Here is a 25,224-nt window from a genome sequence, read left to right as displayed (position 1 = left end):
TGTTCTTGTATGATTTTTCATGTTTTATGAAAGATTATGAGTCCTTATTGATAAATAAACAAGTTTTGTAAATGGATTTTTTGATGAAATTGTCATTTAGGGACTTATTTGTAAAGTAGTAAAATTTCATGGTAAATTTGAAAATGGTTGATTTGTATGTGTTGATATAGGTCCCCTACTGAATTTGGCTAGCATGAAATGAGGGTGAAAATGTTTAGATTTCAATTTCTGAGCTTAAAGACTAAATTGTGAAAAATTTAAAATGTTAGGGGCAAAATGGTAATAATGCAAAAATATGAAATGTGGATTGAATTGAATAATAGAAGTATTAAATGGATTGAATTTATCTATTTAGATTAAGTGTGACATTCGAATTAGGGCTTAGTCGAAATAGTGGTTTCGAGACCACAAATCTAAGATAAAAATAATTATTTTATGATATCTATGAGGTCTATAATATGAATGCATGCTTATGTAAAAGTTTCATAAAGAAATTCTATGCATAAAATGTCTAGTTGAGTTTTAGGGACCAAATTGAATAAAATGCAAAACTTGCATTCTAGAAGCTTTAAGCATGAAATTGCTTTAGATTATGAATTAGATGGTTCTAATTAGCAATTTGATTAATTTCTATAATTTTGGACAAAAATGGACATGCAAAGGAAAATTTTGAAAGAAAAACCCCAAGGGAATTTTGGTCATTTGGTAATTAAATGAAATAAAAAGGGAAAATCAAGTAAAAATGTAGTCCATCTTCCTCCTTAGCTGCCAAAATTTGTGGAGAACCATAGCTAGGGTCTTCAAATTTTTCAAGCTTGGAAGTAAGTCCATTCTAGCCCCGTTTTCAATGTTCTTTACTTTTTTGAAATCCTCGTAACATGATGTACCCGTTTCTAACCATATTTTAAGCTAGGATTCATGTTGGAATTTTGACCCATGCATGAGAAGTTTGTGTTTTGATGTTTAATGGAAGAATATGATAATTTGATATGTGTTCAACATCTTTTACTAGGTAATTTTGCATGAAAACACCTTAAAGGGACCATTTTGTAAAAGATGTAAAATAAGTGATAAAAATCTTATTTTTGATGAAAATATGGGATGTTATGAGTACAAGGAAAATTCAGCTAGGCTTGGGTAACAAAGAAAATGCATGCATTTCATTTTACGAGCTTAGGGACTAAATTGTAAATAAGTGAAAATTAGGGGTAAAAAGGTAATTTTTCCAAGACATGAATTATGGATTGATTTGAATAATGTGATTAATAAACAAGTTAAATTTGGCATTATAGATCAAGAAAAACGTGATCCGGGTCTTGATCAAGGGAAGAATAAAGTATACGACGATTAGGCTCGATTATCATCAGTTTTGTACCGAGGTAAGTGCATATGCAAAAAATGTGGTGTTGCAGCAAATTTTTAATGTTTTGATATATTGTGATAAATGTTTTCTTGTTATTATGAGTTATATACTTATTGGTTGTTATTAAAGCAAAAATGATAATTGGCCATTACATACGACATCACGAGCAAGCATGACAAAGTATGCCTTGTGCGAGTGAGGAAAATCCCGTTTGAACCTTAGAAATAGTCTAAGATACAAGTGACATGTCATTAGGAATTAAGTAGTTAAAACTCGTTGAGTGGTCCGGGTTCGTGATATATTTGGCATCTGAGCTCGTTGAGTGGTCTGAGGTCATTATGGATGCGAGCATCAGAGCTCGTTGAGTGGTCTGAGTTCATAATGGATGCGATACATGTGATTGAGTTCCGGGCAATGGTCTTGTGTGTCCTACAGGTGGCTAGGTAATCCTTGAGTTTTCGGATACATGATAGCTTTTGCGAGCAACACGTGTAGTTACACCTTGATCAATAGCTTATATGAGCAAGCCCATGAGTAGCTCTATTACGAGCATTACATGTATGAGGTAGCTTTGGCTACGTATGTTATTTGACACTTATGTGCAAGTTTCCGTGTATCCAATAGTATTCTGAGTGTTCAACGGGTAATGCAATGAATGTGATGAAAGTCCCAGGGAGGGCATGTTAAAAAGGTATGGTTATATGATATACTTGTAACACCCCTTACCCGAAACCGTCGCCGGAGTTGAGCACGAGGCGTTACCTGACTTAACTTACTAATTAGGGGCATAAAATTTGCTTTTAAAATTAATTTATTTAAATTCATTCAATATGTCCCTAAAAAGGGCCCTCAAGACCCTAAAACATGCAATTGAAACGGTTCGGGACCAAACCGGGAACATTAAAATTTTTTCGAATACTTAGACAAATCAAAACAATTTATTTCATTATTCCTTATAAAACTACCGACCTGCGTCATAGTCACTAAATAAATCATAACTCGAGTCACAAAACTCAAAATTTAAATTCATGCATTTTCCCTGAAACTAGACTCATATATCTTCTTACTAATTTTTTTCCAGAATTTTTGGTCTTGCCAATTAGTACAGTTTATTAGTTAATGTTTCCCCTGTTGCACTGTTTGACTACTCTGACCTCTCCTCACTACGAATCAATTTTCTCCCTGTACAGAATTCAAATAACCATGATGTTGATTTCTATTGAAAGTATATTCACTAAGTAATCTACAAATATAAACTATAAATCCTAATTATTTTTGTAAAATTTTTAGTGAATTTATAAAGTCAGAATAGGGGATTCAGAAATCGCTCTGACCCTGTCTCACTAAAATTCAAATATCTCTTAATATACACTTCTTTTGCTTACTCTGTTTCTTTCATATGAAAATAGACTCAATAATATTTAATTCTATATCTCATTAATCACCTAATTCCATTTCTAATATTCTTGGTGATTTTTCAAGATCACGTCACTACTGCTGTTTAATACTGTTTTAATGCTAATTTCACTTTTTCATGATTTCTTTGTATTAACTATCATTTAGGCATACATAACATGGAACATGTTCTTCATTAGCCATTTCAGTAGCTAATCATTATAAAATATTTACATGCCATTCTTTAGACATATCATAAGGACATACACACAAAATGGCTAAGTCCCTATACATGCCATAAACTAGAACATTTGTAAACGAAGATACTCATTTGGTAACTTGAAAGTCGATAGTGTGAAGTGATCTCCAACGACCTCCAACCCGAGGTTGCTTTTAAGTACTCTGAAACATGGGAAAGTGAAAGAAGTAAGCTTATAAAGCTTAGTAAGTTCACATGTAAAATAATAAGCATTAGTAATCAATTTAGCTTACTACTATGCTGCCATAATTTGCTTAAATAATGTTTAGTTCTTACTTTCCCATCTTACTCATCCGTAACCTTACCAAAGGCTCAGAATACAAAAGGCACCTTACCTAATAGCTTGCTTACATACCTGCAACATCTCACTTAACACATGAGTACTCTTTCATAATATAGGCATATTGCCAATCATGTCATAAAGTGTCACAAGCATAACTGAAAACTCATCACTTATTTAATACTTGATAATCTCAATTACTTACAATCTCAATATTAAATAAGCCTTAACTGCTTAGTTGCACTCTTTCTTCATGTTCTCACCTTGTTGTTTCTTTGACTTACTCTTTGGATTACTCTGGAACCTTTTCCTTTTTGAACTTACCATTGCCATGTCTTGACATAGTCTTACGTGGTATCATTGCCTTATGAACTCACCAATACCATGCCTTGGCATGGTCTTATATGATTTCCTTGCCTTATAGAACTTATCAATGCCATGCCTTGGCATGGTCTTACATGATATCCTTATCTTACCAAATGCCATGTTCCAAACATGGTCTTACATGGTATCCTTGTCTTACCAAATGCCATGTTCCAAACATGGTCTTACATGGTATCCTTGTCTTACCAAATGGCACGTTATGAACATGGAATTTTCCATCAATTCTTTCTTAATTGCCATGGTACAACCCTGGACTTTGAGATATCAATGCCTTGTCAAGTCATAGCTGAAACATACTTGCTCAAATTCTCAAGGTTAGTCGCATAACTCAATAATAGCAATACTAATAACAACAATTGCATAATAATAAAATGCTACTCAACTTACATACTTACATTCTCAATCTCATTATATCATCAACTTAACTTATTCTCATCAAACTATGCTAGTCAATACTTTCTTGTTATCATACAAAGCCATAATACAAAATATGGTCTTACATATAAATTATACAAGTTCTCTTTCCAATATCGAATAATTATCTAACATTAATCATTATATCTGAAACTCAATACTAAAGTATTTATGGCCAAAATATCAATTTATCATTCAAATATGCATAATTAAATGCTTATTAAACATATAAACTTACCTCGATACCAAAATGACCATTTTACCAACTTTTCCGATTTTTGATTTTTCTCCCGTTCTAGGTCCAGATCTCACTTTTCGAGATCTAAAACATCATATTTATATTATTTAATTAATGTACTATTTAAAACATTCCCTAACTCAAACTTTAGGAAAATTACAATTTTGCCCCTAAACCTTTGCAGAATTACGATTTTGCCCCTAGGCTCGAAAATTAAATTTATCCATTTTTCTTATGTTTTATGACACACTGAACATTTTTCCCTTCTATGGCAACATTAAATTCCCCCTCTATCTTGTACTTATGAACATTAGGTATTTTTACCGATTATGTCGTTTTACTCGTTTTCACTTAAAATCGCTTAACAAAAGTTTTTTAACATAATTTCAAGCTTCATATTCTACCATAAAACATCAAAATAAACACATTTAACCTATGGGTATTTTTCTCAATATGAACCATAGCATGAATTATTGCTAGAATAAGCTAAATCAAGTTACCAAGACTCCAAAAACGTAAAGAACATTAAAAACGAGGCTAGAACGGACTTACTATTGAGCTTGGAAAGCTTTGAAACCCTAACTATAACACCCCAAACCTAGCCCAGATGTTACAACCGAATTCGGCGTGTCACATTGAAGCGTTACTAGAAAAGTCATGTTTTATCTAAAGTCTTTCTTAGTGTTCAAAGAATATCCTTGTTATAGATTAAAGTGAATGGAAGCTGTGCACCAGGTAGGATGCCAAAAAATAGGAGGTGAGTCAATTAGACTACTTAAGTACCCAGCTCTCCACGGATCCAATCCTAGACATGCACACAACCATTGCCACACTTTAACTGAGTGATTGTTCAGGGAAAACCAATTCGTTTAAAACCATCTGAAAAGGTTATTAACTTTGAAAACATTTTCATTACGGAAGCTTTGCTTTGTTAACGTGATATTTTGAAATCAAGTAACCTTTTTAAAACGCGCCCTAGAGCTATTCAATTTCAAACAATTTAAAACAATATCATATCTAAGCAAACAACATACTAAAAACAAAAAAATAATTAAAGCGGCCTTGTTACAACTTAAAAACCCGAAACAATTAAAGTAAGTAAGTGCTGATCAAAACACATGAAGAAAAGAGAATTTTACAGAACATGTGGCCACTCCGAATCCCTCACGGCTCCAAGTCCACTATGGTTGGGGATTTCCTGCATGGATGAAATTAAGGGGTGAGTTTGGAAAACCCAGTGTGTAAAATAACCCAACCATAGTCCAAATCAGATCAAACCGCAGAAACAGATTAAGTTGGGCCTTAGCCCGAAACAGAATTTAGAATGAAGCCCATAGGCCCATAACAGATACAGAATAGATATATCATGTATGCAGAAAACCCAACCCATATCCATCCGTATACAACCCCGTACCAACCTTACACCATGTGGGGAGACAACTCGACTCACCCATCCGCTACACGCCACAGAATTTGCAGCATGGCTGCCAGAACAGATATTGTGACAGATTCACCAGATACAGATATTGTGGCAGAGCCACCAGAATAGATATTTGTGGCGTAGCCACCAGAAATAGATGTTTGTGGCATAACCACCAGAACGCTTCCTCCATCAATATAACCCATATCCTATGCAACATGTGACAACCCGAATTAGGGCCTAATCGGAATAGTGGTTTCGTGACCACAAATCCGAGATAGAAATAATTGTTTTATAATTATTTTGGGGTTTATGATATGATTTCATGATTTCGTGAAAATTTCGTGATGAAATTCTGTGCATTTCGCGCTTAAGTTGAGATTATAGACTAAATCGAATAAATTGTAAAACTCGTGTTTTAGAAGTTTTTAGTATGAAATTGCTTTGGGATATTAACTAGGAGGTCTTAAATAGCAATTTGACCCATTCTTAAGTTATGGACAAAAGTTGGACATAGAGGGAATTTTTTGAAAGTTTAGTAGTAAGGGCATTTTGGTCATTTGTATATTAAATGAAATAAAATGGGAAAAATAACACAAAATTGGTTATCATCTTCATTAGTTGCTGTCGAAAATTGCTCTCCTCCATAGCTAGGGTTTCTTTAACTCTCAAGCTTCATAGTAAGTGATTTCAAGCCCCGTTTTTAATGTTCTTCACATTTTTGAAATCCTCATAGCTCGGTTTACTTATTTCTACCATTAGTTTGAGTTAGGGTTTATGTTTAAAAATTTACCCATGAATGATAGGCATGTATTTTGTTGTTTGATGGTAGAATATGAATGTTTGAAGTTAGGAGAACGATCTTTTCTAAGCGATTTTTAACGAAAACGAGCAAAACGGCATAATCGATAAAAATACCTATTGTTCATAACTATGTGTTAGAGTGAGAATTTGATGTTGCCATAGAAGAGAAAAATGATCAGTAGGTCATTACACATAAAAATAAGGGCTGAAATTAAATTTCCAAGCCTTGGGGCAAAATCATAATTTTGTAAAAGTTAGGGCGCAAAAATGTAATTTTTGTATAATGAGATTTTTGGATTAAAATAAATAGTTCAAGTGTTAAATGAGCTAAATATGTTGTCATAGATCAAGAAAGGCGTGGAATCGACCTCGAACGGGGGAAGGAGAAAGTTTTGGACTAAATTACAAAATTCCCATATTTTGAACCGAGGTAAGTTTGTATGTAAATAATACATTAATTTCATTTACATTCTTATATTTCAGCCTATTGTATATATTAGCTGATGTTGAAGTATAAATCGACTATTGGAAGAATGGAAATAAGTAATAGAGAGAGAGATCCCGGTTGAACATTCGGAAAAATCGAATAAAATAGAGGGAGCATTGCTAGGTCACATGTATGGTGCCGAGTGCACATTATGTGTACAAGAAGGCTACAAGATACTATATAGTAGCTAGGTCACATGTGTGATACGGGATGTATCCCATGTAGACAAGAGAGCTACGTGAGAGATAAATGTAGCTAGGTCACATGCGTGATTCCAAGTGAAGGACACCATGTAGACAAGAGAGCTACGAGACAAATCAGCTAGGTCGCATGAGTGGTACTAAGTGTTCACCATGTGTACAAGAGAGCCGAATTAAATGAAATATGATGGTGGGGGCTGTGTGCTGAAACCATCAAGTATCGAGGATTAATCCGAATTGTTCAACGGGATGGTTTTGTGGTGACATTGTAGTCATGGACCTACACTTGTGATGCATGAAATGTGGTGAAAATGATTTGTGGTATATATATATGTAAGTTAAAATGAGGTTAGTATAAAGAATGTGTGAAAGAGTGAAATTAGCATTAAAACTGTTTTGGACAGTAGCAGTGACGTGATTTTGAAAATTCACCAAAAATATAAGGAATTTAATTAGAGGTTGAATGAGATGTGAAATTAAAGCTTAATGAGTCTATTTTCATATAAAAGAAACAGAGCAAGCAACGAAATTCTATATTTTGAGATATTTACAATTGTGTGAGACTTGTTTAGGATGACTATGTGATCCCCTGTTTCAACTTTGAAAAATCATTAAACACTATACAAAATAAATTAAGAAAAATAGTTTATATGCATAAATTCCTTATTAAGTCTAGTTTTAAATGAAACAGGTTTCATGGTTATTTGAGTTGTGTACTGAGAGAAATTCAATTCGTAATGAACAGAGGTCAGATCAGTTGAGCTGTGTAATAGGGGAAACTTTAACTAATAAACTGTACTAATTGGCTAAACCAAAAATTCTAGAAAAAAATTTCTAAGAATATTTATGAGTCTAAATTTAGGGAAATTTTACGGATTTGAATTTTGAGTTTTCTAACTCGAGTTATGATTTATTTAGTGATCATGACGCAGGAGGGACTGCTTGATCAAATTGGAGTAAACAGTAAAATTAAAAATATGATATAATTGAGTTATGTTGTAAACATATTAGATTCCTTATTTTTTATTTATATACTTACTTACTAAGCTATAAGCTTACTTTATTTTCTCTCCTTTGTCTTATAGTGTCATCCAGCTAGCACAGGAGTCAGAGATCGTAGAAGATCCGCCCGCACTATCAATACTCTTGGTATCTGAACTCAACATTTTGAAATATGGCATGTATAGCAGACTTAGTTATTTTGTTACGTGTCATAATTGTCTAGGTTTAAATTACTACTTATAGTATCAAACTAATCATTTTGTACAAAGCCTTTGAAGTTGGTTTGTATTGTTAATGGCATATGTTATAATGATCCATGATCAAATTGCATGCCATATTTTTGTTGGGTTTTATTTAATAGTATATACTATAATTTGTTAATACCTCGTACCCTGTTCCGGCGACGGATACGGGTAAGGGGTGTTACACAACAGATATACATGTCATGGCATACAACATACATAATCAGAATATCATGCATTGCAGTCAAAATTAACCCTAGGGGTATAACGGTCATTTTCACCTAGGGGTATAATGGTAATTTTCATACTTAGGGGTATTCTAGTAAATTTACTATTTTAGGGTTTTCATGCACATTACAGCCATTAACGTATTAATAGAAACACTTACCGAGCGTTTTTACTGAATTGGGCCCCTTGGCTCATTAACCAAATTTCGGCCCATTAAGCCTAAATATACCGAAGTGCGCGAAATTGCACACTTTGCAATCTTATCGAATGTGTGACAGTCCTAAATTGACCTTAGATGGAATGTGGTTTCGGGACCACAAAACCGAGTCAAAAGTGATTTTTTTAAAAAAAATCTAATTTGCATATCTTTATGTGTGGAAGTGCATGTGTGAAAATTTGAGATTGTTAATTTAGCCTCATGAATGTGAATTTCATTTGATTGACTTAGTTCAGAACTTAAGAAAATATGATAGGTGAATATGTAATGACCAAATAGTATTAAAATAGGGAGGTTTGGGTTTGCATGTCAAAATGCCAAGTTTATACAAAAGTGGACGGCCAAGTAAGGATTTTCTCCACTAAGTTTATATTATTTATAATTAAATATTGGTAATTAAGTTAAAATAGATGAAAAATAAAGATTAATAAAAGAGAAAATAGAAGAGGGGTGTCCATCTTCTTCTCCACCTTGCCAAAACCGAAACAAAAAGGAAGGAAATAGGGAAGTTTTCATTAAGGAAATTCGGCAACCCTTTTTCTAGTTGGAGGTAAGTTTTGAAATGTTGGTTTTAACTTCCTTTGTATGTTGAGCTAATTGTTAAAATGCATTTCGGCAATGTCATGAAAAAAAAATCAAACTTTTATGGTGGTTTGGGCATAAGCCGTATATCAAGAGGTTAGGAGTAAAGGTTGTTTCATGTTGTATTGAATAAGTAGAGATTATTATGAGGTTGAAATTTGTGGAATTTTAGTTAAGTAATGCTTGGTACATTCGACTATAGGGTTTAATGGAATGTTTATTTTATTTGTTAATTTCTTTTATGAGAAATGGGTAATTGTTAAAGCCGAATGAGTTAGGATGGATAGGAGAGTACAAATTTATGTTATGTGATAATTTAAGTAGTTGACAGAGACATGGAAGAAGGAATAAATTGATATTCTTATGTTTTGAGAGTGAAAGGTCTAATGAAGATATAGTAAATTTAAATGCATATTTTAGTTTAAATGTTAAGTAGAATTTGGTTAAAATAGCTTGATATATGTGTGTTTGCCGATTATTTTGTTTATCAAGATAATTGAGTGACCAAATTTTTGAATTTGAAATTTTGTTTGATTAATTAAAATGGGCATTAAGATGTCGAATTCATGAAATTAGAAGTTTATGAGCTTGATAGATTTTAAATGATTGCTAACCGAAAATGAACTTAGCTACTAAAATATGAAAACGTGAGTTACCGAAGTTGATCTTGTAATGTGTCGAATTATTAGAATAGATGAAAAGTATGTTTGGATATGCATTAAGTTAAAAGTTAAATTTTAAATTATGTATGGGCAAATACCGAATCTCTGTGTGTGTGACTATGAGAAAGAAGTATAAATTAGGGTTATGATGATTGAGTTATTTTATTTGCTTAGCTAGAGTTGAAGTTCAAGATCAGAGGGAGCCAAGTTCGTTCAAAGGGAAAGCGAAAGCGGTGGAGTAGCCGATCGGAGTTGTTCATCCGATTAAAAAGGTAAGTCCTTAGGCAAATTAAGTTAGATAAGATATCATAGTATGTATGAGTTATTGGGAATAGAATGTGAAATTTTTGATCAATCTTTGTCAATGGGATGATTAGAGGGAAGAAAATACAGCACTATGTGTGCTAGACTAAGCGGCACTATGTGTGCGAGAAAACATTGCACTATGTGTGCGAATAAGTAAGAGCACTATGTGTGCGGGCTTTCAAATCGAGCACTAAGTGTGCAATGTTTATTACGGAGTATTATTTGTGGAAATCTAAAATGCACTTGGAAATTTAATTGGGAATTTGATTGATAGATGGAGTGACTTGGCTTACGCTTTAATTTTTTTGGTTTGTATATTATATATAAATAAACATATATATATACGTCAATGGTAGTATATGACAATTGCCATGGTATTTTAATTGTGTATAATTAGATTAGGAGTACATGGTGACTTCGGGTAGGTATGTACCAAATGCATAACGTTTGTGACCTAATGTTTCCTTGTGATATCATGGTTAAATTCGGATAATATGGAGTTAATTATTTAGTTTATAGATAATTGAATTATTATAGTATTAAATTTTCTTGGGACTTACTGAGTTAACAACTCACTCGGTGTGTTTTTTTTTGTTTTTACATAGATCATCTTATCAAGGAGAGCTTGGGAACCATCATGAAGCCATCACAACTTTTGTCAACCTTTTTGGTACTTTTGTTTTAAACCTAGTAGACATTATGGCATGTATAGGATAAAAATTTTTGGGAGGTTTGCTATTTTGGTATAATTGTATATAAAGCCATACGAATATGGCTAAAGTTCTATGTATGAAATTAAAAATGTTTGGTTACAAATCTCAAAACGTAAATTAACTTGATTTAGAACTTCTTAATTGTGATAGGATTGAATCATATATTTTTACATTATGTATGTGTATTCGGTCAATAGGGGATAAATCATTAAACGAACAGAAGGGTTTTAATCTGGTAATATTATTCATTAGATTTAAGGTTTCACTATTAAATATTTTTTTTTATTTTATTTTTTTATCTCAAGTGTTCCATTGAAGAGTTGAGCAGGTTATGTTATATGACCCTATTTTAGTAATCGACTCGGATGTTGGAGTGTTACAGAATGAGATTACCAAGATTAACAAACAACTATCCCACGAGTCCTATTTCGGCATAAAATCCTTCCCAAGTTCAAATTCCATGTTTTTCTCCTTAATTTTAGCCACCACCTAATTTGAATTCCATCCAAATCCTTCCTATCGATTAGCAGCCACCATTTTCCCACCGCTTGGCCGACTCAATTTGCTGCTTGGAAGAGTTTCAGTCCAATTGAATTAGTCCCCCCATGCGTGCAGCAAAAAGGTAGCCCATTACGTGTACAGCAGCTCGAAATCGAGACCTCCAGGCACCCATATACACTACTTGCCACTACCCTGAAGCTCCTCTTATGACATAATCTTCTCACAATTAATTTTAAGGCTTAACTGCTGCAGTCACGGCTACTTAAAATTTTGCCTTCCTCTAGGATCGAACCCACATCCTCTCGGCATGCCTAGCACGCTGCTGCCACTGCGCCACAGGCGCTCTTTGTGTCAAACTTCATTCGCAACTTCTTTTAAAGCCTATTTTAGTGCAACCTGTTTACTAAAAAAAAGCAAACATTGTGCGCGCTGTGCCTCGAACCTAGGCACCTCCCACGCCACTTCCCAAGCACCTATGTGATGTCACATGCCACTTTACCATAGATCTTCTTGTGGCTTATTTTACCACCTCTATTTTAAAAGCCCAAAATGCCAGAACCCTCTCTCTCTAAAATTTAAAAAAAAAATTCTGAAATTGCCTCGGGTTAAATTTACTCTTGGGCCTTCTAAAGGCCCACTAACATACTCAGACCTATATTATACAATCAAAACACAGAAATTCTAAAATTCATTAAAAAATCACAGAAATTCCAAAAATGCCGAAAATTGGGGCATTACAACTCTACCCTCGTTAAAAAAATTTCGTCCTTGAAATTTCCCTGATTCAAATAGATGAGGGTATTGTTGTCGCATTGCCTCTTCTGGTTCCCAAGTAGCTTCCTCTCTACCATGATTACTCCAGAGTACCTTTACCAATGGAACTGACTTCCTTCTTAGAACCTTAACATCTCGATCCAATATCTGTACAGGCTCTTCCTCGAAAGTCAAACCATGCTGCACTTCAATCTCTGCAACCGGCACCACATGAGGGTCAGAACAATATCACCTTAACATGGAGATGTGAAAAACATCGTGAATCCTGTCTAACCTCAGAGGTAATTCCAATTGGTAAGCCACTGGACCAACGCTTAAGAACCCGATAAGGCTCGATGAACCGCGGACTCAACTTACGCTTCTTACCAAACCTTAATATCTTCTTCCAAGGAAAAACCTTCAAGAAGACCATATCACCCACTGAGTACTCAATCTCCTTACGCTTCAAATTTACATATGACTTTTTCCTATCAGATGCTTCTTTTAACCGATCCTGATTATCTTGACCTTATCTTCAGTATTTGCTACCAACTCAGGTCCAAGAACCTGTCATTCTCCCAATTCAGTCCAACAACTAGGTGTACGACACCTACGTCCATACAGTGTTTCATATGGTGCCATTCGGATACTTGCCTGATAACTGTTGTTATACGCAAACTCTGCCAACGGCAAGTAATCTTCCCAACTACCTCGGAAGTCAATAACGCTTCCCCTCAACATGTCTTCCAAAATCTGAATAACCATTTCCGACTGACCATCAGTCTGAGTATGAAAAGTTTTGCTAAAGTTCAATCATGTTTCCAACGCCTCATGCAACTTTTTCCAGAACCGAGATGTGAACCTAGGATCCCAGTCAGAAATAATCGATACTGGAACATGAAGTTGCAAAATCTCTGCCACGTACAATTTGGCTAAGTTCTGAAGTGAATAATCAGTGCGGACAGGTATGAAATGAACATATTTGGTCAACCTATCCACAATCACCCAAACTGAGTCCTTTTTCGTCGGTGTCGAGGGTAGCCCACTCACAAAGTCCATGGTTACCCTCTCTCACTTCCAAAGTGGTATCTTCACTGGCTGTAAAAGTCCGGAAGGTAGCTAATGCTCAACTTTCACTTGCTGGCATGTCAGACATTTCCCCACAAACTCCGTTACTTCTCGTTTAAGCCTAGGCCACCAATACAATTCTTGCAAGTCACGATACAACTTATTCCCTCCAGGATGCATAGCACAAAGTCCTCCATGAGCTTCTTTCAGTATTAACTGCCTTAAGTCAGAGTCCTTCGGAATGCAAACTCTTCCTCGGAAACACAGAACTCCTTTACTATTCAACCCAAACTCAGAAGTTTCCCCTTTCTTAATTTGTTGGAATCGAGAAACTAAAGACTCATCCTTCAACTGCTTTTCCCTAATCTGATCCATCCAGGTTGGCCTTACTTGTAACTTGGCCAATAAACTACCATCATCATATAGACTCAGACGAGCAAACATTACTCTTAGATTAGATACAGCTCTACGGCTTAGGGCATCGACTACCACATTAGCCTTGCCTAGGTGATACTCAATCGAACAGTCATAATCCTTAAGTAACTCTATCCATCTTTGTTGCCTAAGGTTCAGCTCCTTCTAAGTCAGCAAGTACTTAAGACTCTTATGATCTGTGTATATGACACACCTTTCCCCGTACAAATAGTGTCTCCAAATCTTAAGTGCAAAGATTACTGCTGCCAATTCTAAATCGTGAGTAGGATAGTTTACTTCGTGAGGTTTAAGCTATCGCGATGCATAAGCAACCACCTTACCCTCTTGCATCAACACACAGCCCAAACCCACATTTGATGCGTCACTGTACACGGTAAAATGCTTCTCAGACTCTAGCTGAATTAATACAGGTGCCTCGGTCAGAACTTCCTTCAATTTCTTAAAAGCTTCTTGCTGCTTTTCGGTCTAAAAAAACGGTGCACCTTTCCTTATAAGCTTTGTCAATGGTGCTGCTAACACAGAAAAAACCTTCCACAAACCTTCTGTAGTACCCTGCCAAACCTAGGAAAGTCTGAATTTCTGACACCGACCTAGGTGGCTTCCACTCCAAAATCGCTTCAATCTTTCGAGGGTCTACCTTGATCCCTTCAGCAGAGACAAGATGACCGAAGAAGGTTACCTCCCTCAACCAGAATTCACACTTATTGAATTTCGCATAAAGTTCCTTCTCTCTCAACACTTGCAGCACAATGCGAAGATGCTCAACATGCTGCTCTTCGGTTTCAGAAAATACCAAAATATCGTCAATAAAAACGACTACGAATCGATCCAAAAATGGTTGGAATACACGATTCATCAGATCTATGAATGCTGCAGGAGCGTTCATCAGTCCAAATGGCATAACCAGAAAATCATAATGACCATACCGAGTCCTGAATGCCGTCTTATGAATATCTACCTCCTTGACCCTTAACTGATGATATCTAGATCGAAGATCAATATTGGAGAATACTGAAGCTTCTCTAAGTTGGTCAAACAGATCGTCGATTCTTGGCAGAGGGTACTTATTCTTAATCTTCAGTTTGTTCAACTACCGATAGTCGATGCACATCTGCATTGTCCCATCTTTCTTTTTCACAAACAACACTGGTACTCCCAACGAAGACATACTCGGCCTAATAAAGCCTCTATCTAACAACTCTTGAATTTGTGCTTTTAGCTCCACTAACTCCTTCGGTGCCATCCTGTATGGTGCGATGGACACTGGTGCCGTTCCAGGCAACAAGTCGATTCCAAACTCGACTTCTCGGTTTAGAGGAAATCCCGGGAGCTCCTCTAAAAAAACATCTTGGAATTCCTTAATGGTTCTAACCTTATCCGCCGTTAGACCCTCAGTCTCTGACCAACTTACAAATGCCAAATAAGCCTCACAACCCTTACGAATCCACTTCTCGGCTCTCAACGTCGACCCCACATTGGATAAATAATCCCTTCGCTCACCTATCACCATGCACAATCTAGAGTTGCCCTATGCTTAACAAGCCAGTCCATTCCCAGAATGAGGTCAAATTCTCTGAACGGTAACTCCATCAAGTCTCCAAAGAAAATCTTACCTTGAGTTTCTAAAGGCACATCACTATACAGTTTGTCTACCCTAACCGAGTGGCCCAAAGGACTTAGTACCGATACCCCATTCACAGTCTGCTCAGAGTGCACACCCAACGACCCAGATATGGCACATGCAACATACGAATGGGTATATCCAATATCTATCAAAGTAGTGTACGGCATGCTAGAAATCAAGAACGTACCAGTTATGACGTCGGGTGCATCACCCTCCTCTCGACGATGAGCTGTATACACCAATGCTGGCTGATGAGCCTCAGCATTTCCGGCACCCCTACCAGGTGCTCCTCGACCCCGGCCATTTCCATTACTGTCCCTACCTTGTCCACGTCCTCTCAATGGTTATGGTCCATCTCTCACTGGTTGAGTGAACCTCCGTTCTGCAACTTGAACCTGATCTGTTTTCTGAGGACAGTTCTTGACTTTATGCTCCATAGATCTGCACCGGAAACAAGTACCAAAACGTCTCCTACACTCGCCCAGATGTACCTTACCAAAGTCCCCACAAACTTGCGGTCTAACAACATTCATCGGAACTGTTCGAACTGGCTCTTCCACTCTTGCTCTTTTAACATTCCTACTTGCACCACCCGAAGGTCCTGAATCCCTCCGAAAATGGTTTCGAAATTCTTACCCCCTTGAACCAGATTCAGAAATTCTTTCCTGCGGGCGTCCATATAACTTGCCTTAACATATTTTCCCTTGAAGGCCATCTTAAGCAGCTCCCAAGTCACCCTGTCAGCTGGGGTCCCATCTCTCACAGTGAGCCACCACTAATAAGCCTCATCTCGTAGCAATGATATGGCTCCCTTCAGCTTCTGCTTTACGGAATAGTCCAAATCATCCATAATTTGTTCCGTGGCCTCTAACCAATATTTAGCCACATTCGGGGCTACACTAGATATGCCCCTAAAGATTTCCGCTCCATTAGCCCGGAGTCGCTCGAAAATAGATCCTCGAATTTCGTTACCCGTACTTGCCCCGGTAACCCTTTCTAGAACACGAGGCATTGCCTGAGATAGAGGGCCATCCCCGACACCTCGATCATGAGACTCCACTGCTGTTGCATATGGTACCGGTGCATCTGCCGCTGGCATATGTCCTGAAGACGACAATCCAGCCCGTGTACTACCTCTACCACATCCACGGCCTCTTCCACGAGCTGCTCTTGTAATCATGTCGTATTATCTGATTACGAATTTTATGAATCAATTAAATATTTCAGTGTTTATTACAAATGTTTTATGAACAGACAATAATTCAGAGTTTGGTTTTCGCAGAATCGTAGCCTAACTATAGTCTCAGTCTACTTTTCAAAATTCTTACAGTTCCAATATCACCCTAGCTAGAGTATCATTATAGGGTTTCAGTATAGGTATATAGCTGATAATTCAGAAGCATTCAGAAAAATTCAGAATGATACTTACAGACTTGGGCCGGAGATTCGGTGTGCCACCTTCTCAGAATCCAAATTTTAGAAAACCGGATGTGAAATCTTTGAAATATTTATTATAGGAAGAAAATCTTAAAAAACGAATTCCCAAAGTAATTTTTGAAAATATTTTTTTAACCCATTCTACAGTCGAGTTGTTGTAACCTAGCTCTGATACCACTAAATGTAACACCCTAAACTAGGCCCAGACGTTACGACCGAATCCGGCGTGTCACATTAAAGCGTTACTAGAAAAGTCATGTTTTATCTAAAGTCTTTCTTAGTGTTCAAAGAATACCCTCATTATAGATTAAAGTGAATGGAAGCTGTGCACCGGTAGGATGCTAGAAAATAAGAGGTGAGACAATTAGATTGCTTAAGTACCCAGCTCTCCACGGATCCAATCATAGACATGCACACAACCATTGCCACACTTTAACTGAGTGATTGTTCAGGGAAAACCAATTCGTTTAAAACCATTTGAAAAGGTTATTAACTTTGAAAATGTTTTCGTTGCGGAAGCTTTGCTTTGTTAACGCGATATTTTGAAATCAATTAACCTTTTTAAAACGCGTCGTAGAGCTATTCAATTTCAAACAATTTAAAACAATATCATAATTAAGCTAACAAAACATACTAAAAACAAAAAATAATTAAAGCGGCCTTGTTACAACTTAGAAACCCAAAATAATTAAAGTAAGTGCTAATCAAAACACATGAAGAAAAGCAAATTTGCAGAACATGTGGCCACTCCGAATCCCTCACGGCTCCAAGTCCACTATGGTTGGGGATTTCCTGCATGGATGAAATTAAGGGGTGAGTTTGGAAAACTCAGTGTGTAAAATAACCCAACCATAGTCCAAATCAGATCAAACTGCAGAAACAGATTAAGTTGGGCCTTAGCTCTAAACAAAATATAGAATGAAGCCCATAGCCTCATAACATATACAGAACAGATATATCATGTATGCAGAAAACCCAACCCATATCCATCCGTATACACCCCCGTACCAACCTTACACCGTGTGGGGAGACAACTCGACCCACCCATCCGCTACACACCATAGAATTTGTAGTATGACTGCCAGAACAGATATTGTGACAGAGTCACCAGATACAGATATTGTGGCAAAGCCACCAGAATAGATATTTGTGGCGTAGCCATCAAAAACAGATGTTTGTGGCATAGCCACCAGAACGCTTCCTCCATCAATATAACCCATATCCCATGCAACAGATATATATGTCATGGAATACAACATACAGAATCAGAATATCATGCATTACAGTCAAAATTAACCCTAGGGGTATAACGGTCATTTTTCTCTTAGGGGTATAATGGTAATTTTCATACTTAGGTGTATTCTAGTAAATTTACTATTTTAGGGTTTTCAAGCACATTACAACCATTACCATATTAACAGAAACACTTATCGAGCGTTTTTACCGAATTGGGCCTATTGGCCCATTAACTCGATTTTGACCCATTAAGCCCAAATATACCGAAGTGCATGAAATTGCGCACTCTGCAATCTTACCACTTGAGATTATCAAGATTAATAAAAAACTATCCCACGAGCGCTCGCACGCTCGCAAGTCAACAAAATGTCGGCTCTTCGGCATTTCAGCTTTTACCGATCTAGTCTATAAGTGGGTGTCGTTTACACACCTGTTTTACGACGAAACGTTGACGAGTTCCACACACGAGTTGCCTACAATCAGTTACTAACACGTTAAACTATGAATCCATAACAACTTATATACAAATCCCCTTACCAATAATCGGCCATTAACACCTTAGGCACTAAAGTTCTTACCTTTGCCGGAATATGGACTAGATCTAAATCTAGTCGTTCCAATTATCCAAGTCCTCGATCAGTAGCCTTTAATCCACACTAGATCAAAACAAATCAAATAACACCACTAAACCCTTTTAGTTTAGTCGACAGACATCCTTTGCATATAGGGGTTTTTGGCTTTTCTTTAAAATACCAAATAATGGATAGAGAAGGACTTCCGAGCACTTACCAAAGATTTACTTGCCAAAAATATTCCCAAGTACCTTTCTATTCCCTATTTGTTGTAGATCTAACCCAAAATACGAATAGAGGATAGATCTAGGTGATTTGGCTTTTGAAGAAATGAGATGGAGAATAGAAGTTTGTAAAGTAGAGGGGAGATGTCGGTAGAAGGATAAGAGAGTTGTGAGGTTCGACTTTTTGGCATGGAGAAAAGTCTCTATATTCGGCAATAATGAGAAGAGAATCAAATAGAAAGGACTCATGAGTAGGAGTAGGAGATTAAGCTTGGTGAAGAAAAGATGAACAAAAAAAGAATGAAGGTCGATCTCAAAAATAATAATAGATGTGAATGGCCCCAACCTAAATCGACTAACACTTAAAAATACCCAAAACTAAACAAAGAAGAAAAACAACCCATAAAAGCCAAAATTTTAAGAGCTTTTTCGGCATTTAATTGCCTATAGCTGAATTGGTACTACTATGAGTCCTATTTCGGCATAAAATCCTTCCCAAGTTCAAATTCCATGTTTTTCTCCTTAATTTTAGCCACCGCCTAATTTGAATTCCATCCAAATCCTTCCTACCGATTAGCAGCCACCATTTTCCCACCGCTTGGCCTATTTAATTTGCTACTTGGAAGAGTTTCGGTCCAATTGAATTACTCCCCCCATGCGTGCAGCAAAAAGGTAGCCCATTGCGCATACTGCAGCTCGAAACCGAGACCTCCAAGCACTCATATACGCTGCTTGCCACTGCCCTGAAGCTCTTCTCGTGACATAATCTTCTCACAATTAATTTTAAGGCTTAACTGCTGCAGTCACGGCTACTTAAAAAATCAAAATTTTGTCTTCCCCTAGGATCGAACCAACATCCTCTCGGCATGCCTAGCACGCTGCTGCCACTGCGCCACAAGTGCTCTTTGTGTCAAACTTCATTCGCAACTTCTTTTAAAGCATATTTTAGTGCAACCCTTTTACTAAAAAAAAAAACCAAACGTTGTGCCTGCTGTGCCTCCTCCCACGCCACTCCCCAAGCACCTATGTGGTGTCACATGCCAGTTTACCACAGATCTTCTTGTGGCTTATTTTACCACCTCTATTTTAAAAGCCCAAAATGCCAGAACCTTCTCTCTCTAAAATTAAAAAAAATTCTGAAATTTCCTCGAGTTAAATTTACTCTTGGGCCTTCTAAAGGCCCACTAACATACTTAGACCTACATTATACAGTCAAAACACAGAAATTCTAAAATTCATTAAAAAATCACAGAAATCCCGAAAATTGGGGCGTTACACTAACCATGGCTTCCCCCATGCTATATTCAGCTTCCATGAAGAAGATGGACCAATTTTGGCTTTACTTTTCCTTTTTAATTCTTTTAATTACTAAATGACCAAAATGCCCTTAAAGGCTTTTCTTTCAAATTTGTCTTATTCTTGCTCATTTTTGTCCAAACTTAAATATAATGGTCTAATTACTAAATAAGGACCTCCACTTTAAGAACCCATTTCAATTAAATCCCCTTTATTATCTAGAACACACATTTTGCTAGTTTTACAATTTAGTTCTAATTATCAAATTAGGCACTTATACATAAAATTTCTTCACGAAATTTTCACACAATTATACAATCAATGAATAAACCTTAAAACATAATCGGAATAAGTTTTTTCAACCTCAGATTCATGGTTTCGCAACCACTATTCCGTTTAGGCCCTATTTCAGGATGTTACAATACTACGATGAGTATAGGTATGTACGCTAAACCTATGAATAATGCCTTGGTAAAGAACGATTTGTGATGAGCAAGTATATATGTGCATATGATAAGTAAGCCAAAAGGTTTGAATGATGAATTATCTTTATGTATATGTTACTCTGTCTTTGCATGTTGATTTCTTACTACCATTGCATATTATTTGCATGTGGAATTACTAAGCTTTAATGCTTACCCCCTTTTTCTTTCCATCCTTTGTAGTTCTGCCAAGCTAGCTCGGGGATCGGAAGCTGTCGGAGTATTTGATCACACTATCAAAAGATCATTGGGTATAGTGAAATTGTTATTCTGAGTATGGCATGTATAGGAAACTTGGTTATTTTTTGTTATGTGCCATGCTATTTGGCCAAATTGTGAAGGCCTATGATGTTGATGATACATTTTGTAATTTCCATGTGATATGACTTATTGATCATTGGGTTGTAATTTAATTACGCAAACATGCATGTGTTAGTGCGTTAATGATGTGATGTGTTATTGCTTGGTGAATGTATGATAAAGTATGGACTTGATGCTTAAAGATAACGGATGACTTAATAGCTTAAAATGACTATAGTCACGGATGCATAATTTGAAATTATGGTAACAAGCTTAATAATGCATGAAATTGGTGTGGAATGCTTCTAAATGGTGCAAAAAAATGAATGTGCATTAGAATGACATTATGAAGATGTGAGAGTGCCATGGTGTTGAATATTTGAGTGTCTAAATATGTCATGTTGCATACTATGAAATATGTTTGAATGTATGAATGTTTGAGGGAGACAATTGGCTTGGAAAATAGCTTTTAAATGGTCCACACGGGTAGACACATGGGCATGTGTCTAAACCGTGTATGACACAAAGTTTGTCCCACAGGCGTGTGGAATAGCTGTGTGTCCCCTGCACCCTAGTTTTGCAAGTCAATATGCTCAGTAGTAAACACACGAACTAAGACATGGGCGTGTGTCATGGCCGTGTGAGGGACACGGCCTACCCACATGGGCGTGTACTCTGGTCGTGTGAAGTCTACACCTTTTTATGAAAAATTCATTTAATTTTAATTGACCACAGAGTTTGGCCACACGGTTGTGTGATACGGTCGTGTCACACTAAATTGATGCTGACATCATAGTCAGAGAGTTACATGGCCAGAGGACACGAGTGTGTCCCCTGTCTCACACGGGCGTGTGGCTCTGTATCAGGGAAATTTCCCAAACTTTTCTAAAAGCTACCAATTTAGTCCTGATCCTTTTCCAATGTCTATTTTGGGCCTCGTAGGTCAATATTAGGGACAATTTGTGTATGTATGCATGAAGTTGTTTTAAAGAAAAATTTTATAGCCCGACTTTTTGCATGAATGACTGTGTATGTGTTCAGTAATGCCTCTATCCTATCCTGGCCTTGGGTACAGGTAAGGGGTGTTACATTAAGATAGACCTCATACAGATTTAGATCGGGGAAAAGTGAAAGCGTCAAATTGCTCGACTACGTTTTTACGCTTTGTTTGTCGAGGTAAGTTTGTATGATTAAATACCGCTTTAATGTTATAATGATTTATATGTTAATGTATTATTTTCCATGTAACCATAGGATGTATGTCCAACGATGTCACGATGATTATTGAGCCCCATTTGAACCATAGAAATTTGTAGGATACAAATGACATATCATTAGGGTTTTCAAGTTTTGAGTGCTGGTCTTGAATGTCCTATCGATGATTGAGGTCCTGTATTTGTTGCAGATACTCCACAATTCGTGTGAGTAACATTATTTTGCTTACATCCTGACCCATAGCTCGTGTGAGCAGGCCTATTTCACAGCTCATGTGAGCAATGATCTAAAGGAAAAGGAAATGTTACAGTTATATGTTTAGCAAACTTTGTGTGAGCTTTCCCGCATATCTAATGTTATTTTAAATGGTTCAATAAGTATGAAAAGGAAATGGATGGTAAGTGTTCAAATAAACTTTATCATGAAATTAAGAGTAAGATTGAAATGGAAAGTTTCAATGAAAGTATGTTATGTTTATGAAAATGATGCATTCAAAGGAAACATGTTCATGTACAAATAGCTTACCTTATGTTAATTCAAGTGAATTATATTTGAATGATCTAACATGTGTTGTTGATGATGCTTAGGCTTGTGCCAAGCTTATGGTTGGATTATGTTATGCTTAATCTTAATGTTATGTATTGAAATGGTAAGTTATGTTCATGTTTTACAAACTTACTAAGGATTATGTGCTTATGTAGTTTTCTTTGCTATGTTTTATGGATAATTGGAAGCTCAATTGGTTTGGAAGCTTGTCGGAGATATATCACACTATCCAGCGATTATATCGGTAGTTTTTGATGTTTTGGCCAAGGTTATATAATGGCCTGTATAGGTGGACTTGTGTTTGATGTTTGGTTGAATGCCTAGATGTTAAATTTGGGATGTATGAGTTAGTTGTTTTGGTACCATTTTGATCATGGTTAAGTTGTGTCAATGTGGTACATATGATGCATGAATGATATGGCTCAAATGGTAAGTTTATATTAAAATGGTATAAATCAAGTTATGGTATGTTTTGAGATGGAAATGAATTAGATGTTTATGAATGATTTTAGACTATTGAATTGGTTATTTCATGTTGGTTTTGGTTATGTTTTAATTCCTTGATCATGAGTTCAAAATGCTTTTAGGTATATGCTTGATTTGGTGATGGAAATGGCCTGATTTTGGCCAATTTCATGTTTACACGCCTTGAGACACGAGCGTGTGACTCAGCCATGTGTGACACATGGCCAGACGACATGGTCGTGTGTCCCTTCTAGGTTTTAATGCATGCAAGTCAGTTGTTACACGGCCTAAAACACGAGCATGTGGAGCCATTTCCAGAGTTACATAGCCTGGCACATAAGCGTGTGGCTTGGCCGTGTGACCTAACTCAGAGAGTTACATGGGCACTGACACGGGCTAGAACACAGCCGTGTGTCTTTATTTCAATTGTTACATAGCCTGAGACACAGGCGTGTGTGTCACACGGCCTGGCCACATGACCATGTGACCCCTACAATCCAAATTTTCTAACTTTTCATGAAATTTTGAAATGTTTCCAATTCAGTCATGGATTGTTTCTAAAGTATTTTTTTGGGCCTCAAGGGCTCGATTTAGGGACAATATGTACATGAATGAATCTTTTATATTATGTTATGTCAAAATTTATGGTAATGCTCTGTAACACTATTCTGGCGATGGATACGGGTTAGGGGTGTTACAATCAGCACAACTCCACCTTCAACTGAACTGTACACGGAGAACTAGTCCCTGTTGGGACACATGTGATAGAAATACCCTGAATCTAAGATCCATTCGAAAGTAAGGTAAGAGCTTTCACTAATTGACACCAACAAAAAATCATCACCTTTGTCCTCGACCAAACTAGCATCAGCAACTTCAGCTTTCTATTTATCTTTCTCATTGTTTTTAGCGTCCCTTTTGATTTTATTATGAAGTTTCTAAAAATTTGCCTTAACACGGCCCACCTTTTTATAATAGCCACAATATTTGTCACGATTTCTAGATTTGGACCTTGCTTTAGACCTATTTCAATCTATCTTTCTGGTTTGTTGTCTGCCTCTTGCAACTAGAACTGAGGCTTGCCTATTTGATTTTTGTTTGGGCCTAACTTGTTGTTGAGTTTATTCTTATTTAGAAGATTCCCTTTCCCATCCTCAAATGAGAGATGATTTCTCCCATAAATCAAAGATTCCCTAAAATTTTTATAAGAAGAGGGAAAAAAGTATAACAACAACATAGCTTGATCCTCGTCACTAGTCTCTACTTCAAGATTCTTTGATACGGCCACGCCTCGGGCACACTTTTGGACCAGCTCCCTAAGCATTGCTTGCAAATCCATGCAAGCTGAAATAGTTCAATTTCTTTTCGTTGAGCTCCGTTTAGCTCGTTTCCAGCTCACTCGAGCTCAAGTCAGCTCAATCGAGCTCAATTTAGCTTCTTTCCAGCTCGTTAATTTTATTATTTGAATAATTTGAGTGATAGTTTTATTTTAATTATTTTTACTACAGCTCATAACTGAATTTTCTAGCTCAATTCAGCTCATCAAGAATTTTGACTATCATTGAGCTAGCCGAATTTATTATTAATTATATTTTATTTATGTCTTTATTTTAATTTGTTAAATATGTCTTGATATTATTTAATTTAAGCTGAATGTACCTTGAATCTAATTTGTTTATATCTTTTGTAGGTACATCCACATGTGGGAACACAATTAATGAGGATTCATGAACATTTCTGGTTCAATGTATGTTCGGGTACATGCATGACTACCTACAACGAATGGTTGCCTTAAAGATGATGCATGAATGATTCAATACAAAGAATGGAAGAGTGCATGAATATCTACCTACATGCATCGGTGGCTGACCATT

The sequence above is a fragment of the Gossypium hirsutum genome, chromosome A04 (genome assembly GCF_007990345.1).
Source record: "Gossypium hirsutum isolate 1008001.06 chromosome A04, Gossypium_hirsutum_v2.1, whole genome shotgun sequence".
Taxonomy (NCBI): Eukaryota; Viridiplantae; Streptophyta; class Magnoliopsida; order Malvales; family Malvaceae; genus Gossypium; species Gossypium hirsutum.
Note: the sequence above shows the minus strand (reverse complement) of the source record.